We start from the raw sequence: 12,078 nt of genomic DNA, 5'->3' as shown, positions 1-12,078 counted from the left end.
ACTAAGATAAGCGACCCAAGTGGCCGACACAAACACCTGGCCCATCTAGGAGTGGCACTGCAGTGTCACGCAGGATGGCCCTTCCAAAAAACACCCCCCAAACAGCACATGACGCAAAGAAAAAAAGAGGCGCAATGAGGTAGCTGTGTGACTAAGATAAGCGACCCAAGTGGCCGACACAAACACCTGGCCCATCTAGGAGTGGCACTGCAGTGTCACGCAGGATGGCCCTTCCAAAAACTACTCCCCAAACAGCACATGACGCAAAGAAGAAAAAAAAGAGGCGCAATGAGGTAGCTGTGTGAGTAAGCTAAGCGACCCTAGTGGCCGACACAAACACCTGGCCCATCTAGGAGTGACACTGCAGTGTCACGCAGGATGGCCCTTCCAAAACCCCCCCCCCCCCAAACAGCACATGACGCAAAGAAAAAAAGAGGCGCAATGAGGTAGCTGTGTGACTAAGCTAAGCGACCCTAGTGGCCGACACAAACACCTGGCCCATCTAGGAGTGGCACTGCAGTGTCACGCAGGATGGCCCTTCAAAAAACTACTCCCCAAACAGCACATGGCGCAAAGAAGAAAAAAAAGATGCGCAATGAGGTAGCTGTGTGACTAAGATAAGCGACCCTAGTGGCCGACACAAACACCTGGCCCATCTAGGAGTGGCACTGCAGTGTCACGCAGGATGGCCCTTCCAAAAAACACCCCCCAAACAGCACATGACGCAAAGAAAAAAAGAGGCGCAATGAGGTAGCTGTGTGACTAAGCTAAGCGACCCTAGTGGCCGACACAAACACCTGGCCCATCTAGGAGTGGCACTGCAGTGTCACGCAGGATGGCCCTTCAAAAAACTATTCCCCAAACAGCACATGACGCAAAGAAGAAAAAAAAGATGCGCAATGAGGTAGCTGTGTGACTAAGATAAGCGACCCAAGTGGCCGACACAAACACCTGGCCCATCTAGGAGTGGCACTGCAGTGTCACGCAGGATGGCCCTTCCAAAAACTACTCCCCAAACAGCACATGACGCAAAGAAAAATGAAAGAAAAAAGAGGTGCAAGATGGAATTGTCCTTGGGCCCTCCCACCCACCCTTATGTTGTATAAACAGGACATGCACACTTTAACCAACCCATCATTTCAGTGACAGGGTCTGCCACACGACTGTGACTGAAATGACGGGTTGGTTTGGACCCCCACCAAAAAAGAAGCAATTAATCTCTCCTTGCACAAACTGGCTCTACAGAGGCAAGATGTCCACCTCATCATCATCCTCCGATATATCACCGTGTACATCCCCCTCCTCACAGATTATCAATTCGTCCCCACTGGAATCCATCATCTCAGCTCCCTGTGTACTTTGTGGAGGCAATTGCTGCTGGTGAATGTCTCCACGGAGGAATTGATTATAATTCATTTTAATGAACATCATCTTCTCCACATTTTCTGGATGTAACCTCGTACGCCGATTGCTGACAAGGTGAGCGGCGGCACTAAACACTCTTTCGGTGTACACACTTGTGGGAGGGCAACTTAGGTAGAATAAAGCCAGTTTGTGCAAGGGCCTCCAAATTGCCTCTTTTTCCTGCCAGTATAAGTACGGACTGTCTGACGTGCCTACTTGGATGCGGTCACTCATATAATCCTCCACCATTCTTTCAATGGGGAGAGAATCATATGCAGTGACAGTAGACGACATGTCCGTAATCGTTGTCAGGTCCTTCAGTCCGGACCAGATGTCAGCATCAGCAGTCGCTCCAGACTGCCCTGCATCACCGCCAGCGGGTGGGCTCGGAATTCTGAGCCTTTTCCTCGCACCCCCAGTTGCGGGAGAATGTGAAGGAGGAGATGTTGACAGGTCGCGTTCCGCTTGACTTGACAATTTTGTCACCAGCAGTTCTTTGAACCCCAGCAGACTTGTGTCTGCCGGAAAGAGAGATCCAAGGTAGGTTTTAAATCTAGGATCGAGCACGGTGGCCAAAATGTAGTGCTCTGATTTCAACAGATTGACCACCCGTGAATCCTTGTTAAGCGAATTAAGGGCTACATCCACAAGTCCCACATGCCTAGCGGAATCGCTCTGTTTTAGCTCCTCCTTCAATGTCTCCAGCTTCTTCTGCAAAAGCCTGATGAGGGGAATGACCTGACTCAGGCTGGCAGTGTCTGAACTGACTTCACGTGTGGCAAGTTCAAAAGGTTGCAGAACCTTGCACAACGTTGAAATCATTCTCCACTGCGCTTGAGACAGGTGCATTCCACCTCCTATATCGTGCTCAGTTGTATAGGCTTGAATGGCCTTTTGCTGCTTCTCCAACCTCTGAAGCATATAGAGGGTTGAATTCCACCTCGTTACCACTTCTTGCTTCAGATGATGGCAGGGCAGGTTCAGGCGTTTTTGGTGGTGCTCCAGTCTTCTGTATGTGGTGCCTGTATGCCGAAAGTGTCCCGCAATTCTTCTGGCCACCGACAGCATCTCTTGCACGCCCCTCTCGTTTTTTAAATAATTCTGCACCACCAAATTCAAGGTATGTGCAAAACATGGGACGTGCTGGAATTTGCCCAGATTTAATGCACACACAATATTGCTGGCATTGTCCGATGCCACAAATCCACAGGAGAGTCCAATTGGGGTAAGCCATTCCGCGATGATCTTCCTCAGTTGCCGTAAGAGGTTTTCAGCTGTGTGCATATTCTGGAAAGCGGTGATACAAAGCGTAGCCTGCCTAGGAAAGAGTTGGCGTTTGCGAGATGCTGCTACTGGTGCCGCCGCTGCTGTTCTTGCGGCGGGAGTCCATACATCTACCCAGTGGGCTGTCACAGTCATATAGTCCTGAGCCTGCCCTGCTCCACTTGTCCACATGTCCGTGGTTAAGTGGACATTGGGTACAACTGCATTTTTTAGGACACTGGTGAGTCTTTTTCTGAGGTCTGTGTACATTTTCGGTATCGCCTGCCTAGAGAAATGGAACCTAGATGGTATTTGGTACCGGGGACACAGTACCTCCAACAAGTCTCTAGTTGGCTCTGCAGTAATGATGGATACCGGAACCACGTTTCTCACCGCCCAGGATGCCAAGGCCTCAGTTATCCGCTTTGCAGCAGGATGACTGCTGTAATATTTCATCTTCCTCGCAAAGGACTGTTGGACAGTCAATTGCTTGGTGGAAGTAGTAAAAGTGGTCTTACGACTTCCCCTCTGGGATGACCATTGACTCCCAGCAGCAACAACAGCAGCGCCAGCAGCAGTAGGCGTTACACGCAAGGATGCATCGGAGGAATCCCAGGCAAGAGAGGACTCGTCAGAATTGCCAGTGACATGGCCTGCAGGACTATTGGCATTCCTGGGGAAGGAGGAAATTGACACTGAGGGAGTTGGTGGGGTGGTTTGCGTGAGCTTGGTTACAAGAGGAAGGGATTTACTGGTCAGTGGACTGCTTCCGCTGTCGCCCAAAGTTTTTGAACTTGTCACTGACTTATGATGAATGCGCTGCAGGTGACGTATAAGGGAGGATGTTCCGAGGTGGTTAACGTCCTTACCCCTACTTATTACAGCTTGACAAAGGCAACACACGGCTTGACAAATGTTGTCCGCATTTCTGTTGAAATACTTCCACACCGAAGAGCTGATTTTTTTGGTATTTTCACCAGGCATGTCAATGGCCCTATTCCTCCCACAGACAACAGGTGTCTCCCCGGGTGCCTGACTTAAACAAACCACCTCACCATCAGAATCCTCCTGGTCAATTTCCTCCCCAGCGCCAGCAACACCCATATCCTCCTCATCCTGGTGTACTTCAACACTGACATCTTCAATCTGACTATCAGGAACTGGACTGCGGGTGCTCCTTCCAGCCCTTGCAGGGGGCGTGCAAATGGTGGAAGGCGCATGCTCTTCACGTCCAGTGTTGGGAAGGTCAGGCATCGCAAACGACACAATTGGACTCTCCTTGTGGATTTGTGATTTCGAAGAACGCACAGTTCTTTGCTGTGCTTTTGCCAGCTTGAGTCTTTTCATTTTTCTAGCGAGAGGCTGAGTGCTTCCATCCTCATGTGAAGCTGAACCACTAGCCATGAACATAGGCCAGGGCCTCAGCCGTTCCTTGCCACTCCGTGTGGTAAATGGCATATTGGCAAGTTTACGCTTCTCCTCCGACAATTTTATTTTAGATTTTAGAGTCCTTTTTTTACTGATATTTGGTGTTTTGGATTTTACATGCTCTGTACTATGACATTGGGCATCGGCCTTGGCAGACGACGTTGATGGCATTTCATCGTCTCGGCCATGACTAGTGGCAGCAGCTTCAGCACGAGGTGGAAGTCGATCTTGATCTTTCCCTATTTTTGGAACCTCAACATTTTTGTTCTCCATATTTTAATAGGCACAACTAAAAGGCACCTCAGGTAAACAATGGAGATGGATGGATACTAGTATACTTATGGATGGACGAGCGACTGCCGACACAGAGGTAGCTACAGCCGTGTACTACCATACTGCGTCTGCTGCTAATATAGACTGGATGATAATGATATAAAAAATATATATATATATCACTACTGCAGCCGGACAGGTATATATTATATAATGACGGACCTGCTGGACACTGTCAGCACTGCAGACTCCTAAAGTAAGCTACTAGTATCAAGAAGATAGAAAAAAAAAACACAACAGGTAGGTGGTATACAATTATGGATGGACGAACGACTGCCGACACAGAGGTAGCTACAGCCGTGGACTTCCGTACTGCGTCTGCTGCTAATATAGACTGGATGATAATGATATAAAATATATATATATATATCACTACTGCAGCCCGACAGGTATATATTATATAATGACGGACCTGCTGGACACTGTCAGCACTGCAGACTCCTAAAGTAAGCTACTAGTATCAAGAAGATAGAAAAAAAAACACCACAGGTAGGTGGTATACAATTATGGATGGACGAGCGACTGCCGACACAGAGGTAGCTACAGCCATGGACTACCGTACTGCGTCTGCTGCTAACATTGACTGGATGATAATGATATAAAAAATATATATATATCACTACTGCAGCCGGACAGGTATATATTATATAATGATGGACCTGCTGGACACTGTCAGCACTGCAGACTCCTAAAGTAAGCTACTAGTATCAAGAAGATAGAAAAAAAAAAAAACACCACAGGTAGGTGGTATACAATTATGGATGGACGAGCGACTGCCGACACAGAGGTAGCTACAGCCGCGGACTACCGTACTGCGTCTGCTGCTAATATAGACTGGATGATAATGATATAAAAAATATATATATATCACTACTGCAGCCGGACAGGTATATATTATATAATGACGGACCTGCTGGACACTGTCAGCACTGCAGACTCCTAAAGTAAGCTACTAGTATCAAGAAGATAGAAAAAAAAAAACACAACAGGTAGGTGGTATACAATTATGGATGGACGAGCGACTGCCGACACAGAGGTAGCTACAGCCGTGGACTACCGTACTGCGTCTGCTGCTAATATAGACTGGATGATAATGATATAAAAAATATATATATATCACTACTGCAGCCGGACAGGTATATATTATATAATGACGGACCTGCTGGACACTGTCAGCACTGCAGACTCCTAAAGTAAGCTACTAGTATCAAGAAGATAGAAAAAAAAAAACACAAGAGGTAGGTGGTATACAATTATGGATGGACGAGCGACTGCCGACACAGAGGTAGCTACAGCCGTGTACTACCGTACTGCGTCTGCTGCTAATATAGACTGGATGATAATGATATAAAAAATATATATATCACTACTGCAGCCCGACAGGTATATATTATATAATGACGGACCTGCTGGACACTGTCAGCACTGCAGACTCCTAAAGTAAGCTACTAGTATCAAGAAGATAGAAAAAAAAAAACACCACAGGTAGGTGGTATACAATTATGGATGGACGAGCGACTGCCGACACAGAGGTAGCTACAGCCGTGGACTACCGTACTGCGTCTGCTGCTAATATAGACTGGATGATAATGATATAAAAAATATATATATATCACTACTGCAGCCGGACAGGTATATATTATATAATGACGGACCTGCTGGACACTGTCAGCACTGCAGACTCCTAAAGTAAGCTACTAGTATCAAGAAGATAGAAAAAAAAAAAACACAACAGGTAGGTGGTATACAATTATGGATGGACGAGCGACTGCTGACACAGAGGTAGCTACAGCCGTGGACTACCGTACTGCGTCTGCTGCTAATATAGACTGGATGATAATGATATAAAAAATATATATATATCACTACTGCAGCCGGACAGGTATATATTATATAATGATGGACCTGCTGGACACTGTCAGCACTGCAGACTCCTAAAGTAAGCTACTAGTATCAAGAAGATAGAAAAAAAAAAACACAACAGGTAGGTGGTATACAATTATGGATGGACGAGCGACTGCTGACACAGAGGTAGCTACAGCCGTGGACTACCGTACTGCGTCTGCTGCTAATATAGACTGGATGATAATGATATAAAAAATATATATATATCACTACTGCAGCCGGACAGGTATATATTATATAATGACGGACCTGCTGGACACTGTCAGCAGAATGCGTTTATAGAATAAAAACACTACACGACGAGTGTTTAACTTTTTCAGGCAGACAATCACAATATACTGGTGGTCAGTGGTCACTGGTCAGTCACACTGGCAGTGGCACTCTGGCAGCAAAAGTGTGCACTGTTAATGTACTCCTGCTATAACTGCTCCCCAGTCTCCCCCACAATTAAGCTGTGTGAGCAGTGAGCACTCAGCACAGGCAGATATACATAGATGATGCAGCACACTGAGGCTGAGCACAGATATGGTATACTGTGTCACTGTGTATCGTTTTTTTTCAGGCAGAGAACGGATTATATTAAATAATAATAAAACTGCACTGGTGGTCACTGGTCAGTCACTAGTAAACTCTGCACTCTCTGAGTACTCCTAAGCTCCAGTAAATCAAGTGTCTCACTCTCACTCTCTATCTATTTCTATTCTAAACGGAGAGGACGCCAGCCACGTCCTCTCCCTATCAATCTCAATGCACGTGTGAAAATGGCAGCGACGCGCGGCTCCTTATATAGAATCCGAGTCTCGCGATAGAATCCGAGCCTCGCGAGAATCCGACAGCGGGATGATGACGTTCGGGCGCGCTCGGGTTAACCGAGCAAGGCGGGAAGATCCGAGTCTGCCTCGGACCCGTGTAAAAAGGATGAAGTTCGGGGGGGTTCGGATTCCGAGGAACCGAACCCGCTCATCACTAAATAAAACACTTGGTAATTAGCAAGTAATTATGCTAAAACAATATAGCAAGCACCTATAATAACAGACGATTACTCTCTCCCCTGATATTTGGACGATGTATTGAAATTTGTTGAGAGGTACTGTACTGTAGCTAGTGTGTTGAATGTACAGTAATTAGTGGTTAATCTCTCTTTAGTATATTTAGATGGCTATTCATGCAGCATAAACAATTAATTAATAGAATAATAATTACCATCTGATAGGCGGCTACATAACAAACACAGATTTATTCATCTGCACATGCACCCTGGAATTAGTTTCACTGCCTTTCCTGCTGCAATTTTTCAGTTATAGCATGTTTTGCTACTGCTCCTGATATGTGTTCCGTCGCATTATACATTGTTATCAATTTCTGCTGTGTGGTACTGTATTACTGATGTTTTTTCATTGCTTATGCATTGTTATTAAACATTTTGCTTTTTTACTGTGATCTTGGAACCATCTTTTGATCATAGCTCAAGCGCTGTTTATTAATTTTTTCATTTGTGCAATAAACATTTTAGTTACATAGGTGATTGCAAGTGAGGGGTAAAAAGCATTAATATCTGTTTCCACTTACATTAGATAAAATACAGATGTGTCCTGATACTCTGTAGCTGTAGTCACACTAAAAAAAACGTTCTTGGTGTGCCAGGTCCCGGGTGACTCAAATTGTGCATCTTATTTGCATAATTAAAACAACAGGGAGCAACGAAACTTCATTGCTAGCTTGCACTGATCAATTTTATGTGCAACATTTGTATATATGTGTGCAACTGAGTCTGAATCACGTAATAAGGACTGTGATGCAGGTCCCCATAGCTTTTTCTCATGCCAAGATCCATTGTGCTTCCTTACAACTTTGTACTTGTTTCAGACGATTCAAGTTGCAGTCCAGAGTCTCTAGTACACTGTGATTGGACTGGAAGAATTTATTAATAGCGGTTACTATTGCAACTTGCTCCAAAGGTTCACTAATCAAATTGATACAGTGTATTTTTTTTTTTTTTACAAAAATTGTGTGTTTCATCTTTGGAATCATTATATAAGCTTCTACAAACATTTAAGTTTTGTGATGTGTTCCACTCTTGTTGATAGTATTTTTTAAACCAAAGTGAATGTCTAATTGAATTGATGTAAAAAATACAAATGTGGAGGCCAGATCCCTGATGAAGTCATCCAGACAAAATAAGTCATGTGGTCTCTCACATAGGGGGTAATTCAGACCTGATTGTAGCAGCAAATTTGTTAACAGTTGGGCAAAACCATGTGCACTGCAGAGGGGCAGATATAACATGTGCAGAGAGAGTTGGTGGGGTGTGTTCAAACTGAAATCTAAATTGCAGTGTAGAAATAAAACAGGCAGTATTTACTCTGCACAGAAACAAAATAACCCACCAAAATCTAAATCTCTCTGAAAATGTTATATCTGCAACACCTGCAGTGCACATGGGGGGTCATTTCCGAGTTGATCGTAGCTGTGCTAAATTTATCACAGCTACGATAGTTAACTCAGACATGCGGGGGGATGCCCAGCACAGGGCTAGTCCGCCCCGCATGTCAGTGACGGCCCCCCCGCAAAAATACAAAAGCATCGCACAGAGGCAATGCCTTTGTACCTTTGTATCTGTGGAGTAACTCCCGGCCAGTGCAGCTCCTGCAGCTGGCCGGGAGTTGCTCGTCGCTCCCGCTGGCCACAGCGGCTACGTGACACTTCACGCAGCCGCCACGGCCCGCCCCCCAGCGGCCGGACCGCTCCCCCTACACGGCAGCTTAAGGCCGCCGTTCAGCCCCCTCCCGCCTAGCGACCGCCTCTATCTCAGAGGCGATCGCTAGGTAACGAAAGCTGCCATGCGCCGGCGCATTGCGGCACCGGCGCATGAGCAGCTCCGACCCCATCTCTGCACTGCGACAAACTGCAGCGATCGATCGGGTCGGAATGACCCCCATAGTTGGGCCCAACTGCTAACAAATTTGCTTCTACGATCAGGTCTGAATTTCCCCCATAGTAAGTGGTACAAGATGCCAGGTGGCTTGTTCCAGACGCCTGTCCCGGTTGTTGCCTGGTAAATGGGACATCATGTCTTCTGGCCGCAAGGGCCGTTGGTGCCTCCCTGTCTCTAGGCAACTGGGGCACTGCTCTGTTAGTGCGTCTCCAGTTGCCTAGCTACCCAGCCTGACTTCTCAGCCAATTGTCAGTGCGGTTGTCTACATGCAGTACTGCAGCTGCATGTTGTTTGTTTTAGATAGACACTACAAGTACAGCAATCCTAATTTGTGCTTTAACTGTTATAAGGCACTGAGTCCAATTCTCCATTGCTGGTTATCGTTTGTGCCTGCTAGTGTGAGCTGCTGGTCCTCAGTATGTAACCATCCTCCTTCCATCCCAGTGTACTTACTCTCAGCCTGTGGAGATATTCCAGCTGCACTGTATCCATATACCATCAGTACTGTGGCTGCAAGTCACCTCTTCAGTACAGTACTCCATTCTGCAGTGTCTCATCTGTCCTGGCTGAGATGCCGATACAGATCTGACCTCATCCTCCTTGCTCCTGTGTGCCTTTAATCCTCACTTCTTCGCTAGTCCATTGTTCTGTTGTCTCCAGCCTACTGTGTGAGCCCCTACTGCTGAAGATTTAAGTCCAGGGGCCCTTAAGTACCAGGGTGCATATCGAGCATTAAGGGAATAAGCTGGTCAGTTGCTATTGGTGAAGACACTCTTGAGAGCTCACTAACAGTGATGGAGTTCATAACAGTTAGCTGTCTTTCAGTGAGATCAATTTGTAAATCAGAACCAGTTGCTGGAAAATGGTATCAGTGATCTACAAATGATTGTTTTGGAATTATTTAACTAGCTGGTCTGATACAGTAAGTGTGGGCATTTTTAATCTTATGTTTAATAATAAAAATGTTAAGTGTCCTTCATCACAGAGTTATTTCTCTGACAAATTTGTGGACAATTTTGGATGAAGTCCCTGTAGATAATTTCTATAAAGTTCAGTGAGAATTTGTGGACTATCAACTGAGATAAGCTGTTTTCAATTTGTGTGATATACACTTTGAATTTGTTACAAGTATTAACAGTGCCACTAGTTGGTTACATCACTATGAGCAGATGCTGTTCTGAATACATATACAAACATTTTGGACCTGTCACATGCTGAATTACTAGATGTCATGCTGGCATCCCAATTTTTTTCCCCAACTCTCATTTCTGTCCCCCTCTTCCCCTGTATTTCTGTCCCTCACCTATATACATCTCACCTACCCCTCAGTCATTAATATACCCCTATCTCTCCTTCTCTCTGTCTCGCATCTCTGTCCTTTGCATTCCCATCTCCCCTTTCTCTCTCTTCTCTGTCTCCAAACTTGCATGTTTTAATTTCTCTCATCTCTGTCCCCTATACCTGGTGCCTTCCTCTCTCTCTCTCATCTATTTCACTCTCACCTCTTGTTTACCCCTCTGTCATTTCTATCCATTATGTCAGTATCTCTCATCTTTGTTAAGAAGCCACCCATGGGCATGAGATGGGGACATGGGGGGACACGGTAAGGACAAGAATGTTCCCTCCTGTTAGCACCTACAGCCACCCCCTCCACCTGGGGAAGGGTCCTGCACATGTTGACTGCACATGTTGACAGGATTTGACAGTTCTGTCCTAAAGTTGCCTTGGGGAGAAGGGGGTGATGACGACAATGACAAGAAAAGTCAGGCTATTTCTGTAGACACACACACAGTGGCATGAAAATGTTTTGCACCTCCTGATTTCTTACATTTTACATATTTTCACACTTGTTTCATATATTCAAACTAAATAGCATATGAGACAAAGACAACCTGAGTAGACACAAAGTACACTGTTAAATTATCATTTTATTTACTGAAGGAAATCAGTTATCCTACACCTACAGTATATCACCCATGTGAAAAATAAATTGTCCACCTAAAATTAATAACAGGTTGTGACCTTCAGCAACAACAGCTGCATCCACGTGCTTTCCATAACTGGAGATCAGTCTATTACAGTGCTGTGGAGGAATTTTAGCCCACTTTTCTTTGCAGAATTGCTTTTATTCAGGCACATTAGAGAGTTTTTGAGAATTAACTGCCCCTTCAAAGTCCTATCATGGCTTCTCAATTGGAATCAAGTAAGCACTTTGACTTTGTCACTCCAAAACCTTATTTTTGTTTCATTTCAGCCATTCTGAGTTGAACTTGCTCTTAAGCTTTGGTTCACTTTCTTGCTGCATAACCACTTGTGATTGAGCTTCACCGGACAATATCCCTCAGAATTTACTGTTAGAATGAATGATTCTGTCAATTATGGCAAGTTTCCTAGGTCCTAAAGCAGCATCCCCACACCATCAGACTACTACCACTGTGTTCGACTGTTGTCTTGATGTAACAGGACCTATGTCTTCCAAAAAGTAGCATTTTTGGCTTATCAATCCACAGATCATTAGCCCAAAAGGCTTTGGGGACATTAATATCTATTTGTTTTTGACAAATTTGAGTTGAGCCTTTATGTACCCTTTAGTAAGCAGTGGTTTTTGCACTGCAACTGTTCCTTGAATGAAATTTTTACCCAGTCTGTTTATTATGGTAGAATCATGAATGTAATCTGAGGTGAGCGAGGCCTGCAATTACATAAATGTTTCTTTCAATTCTTTTGTAACATCCTGGGTGACTCGTCAATGTGCTCTTGGAGGAATTGTGTGGACCAGCCACTCCTGAGAAGTTTCACAACCGCTGCAA

Source organism: Pseudophryne corroboree, chromosome 1 (genome assembly GCF_028390025.1).
Source record: "Pseudophryne corroboree isolate aPseCor3 chromosome 1, aPseCor3.hap2, whole genome shotgun sequence".
Classification (NCBI taxonomy): Eukaryota; Metazoa; Chordata; class Amphibia; order Anura; family Myobatrachidae; genus Pseudophryne; species Pseudophryne corroboree.
This window is presented reverse-complemented; position numbering follows the sequence as displayed.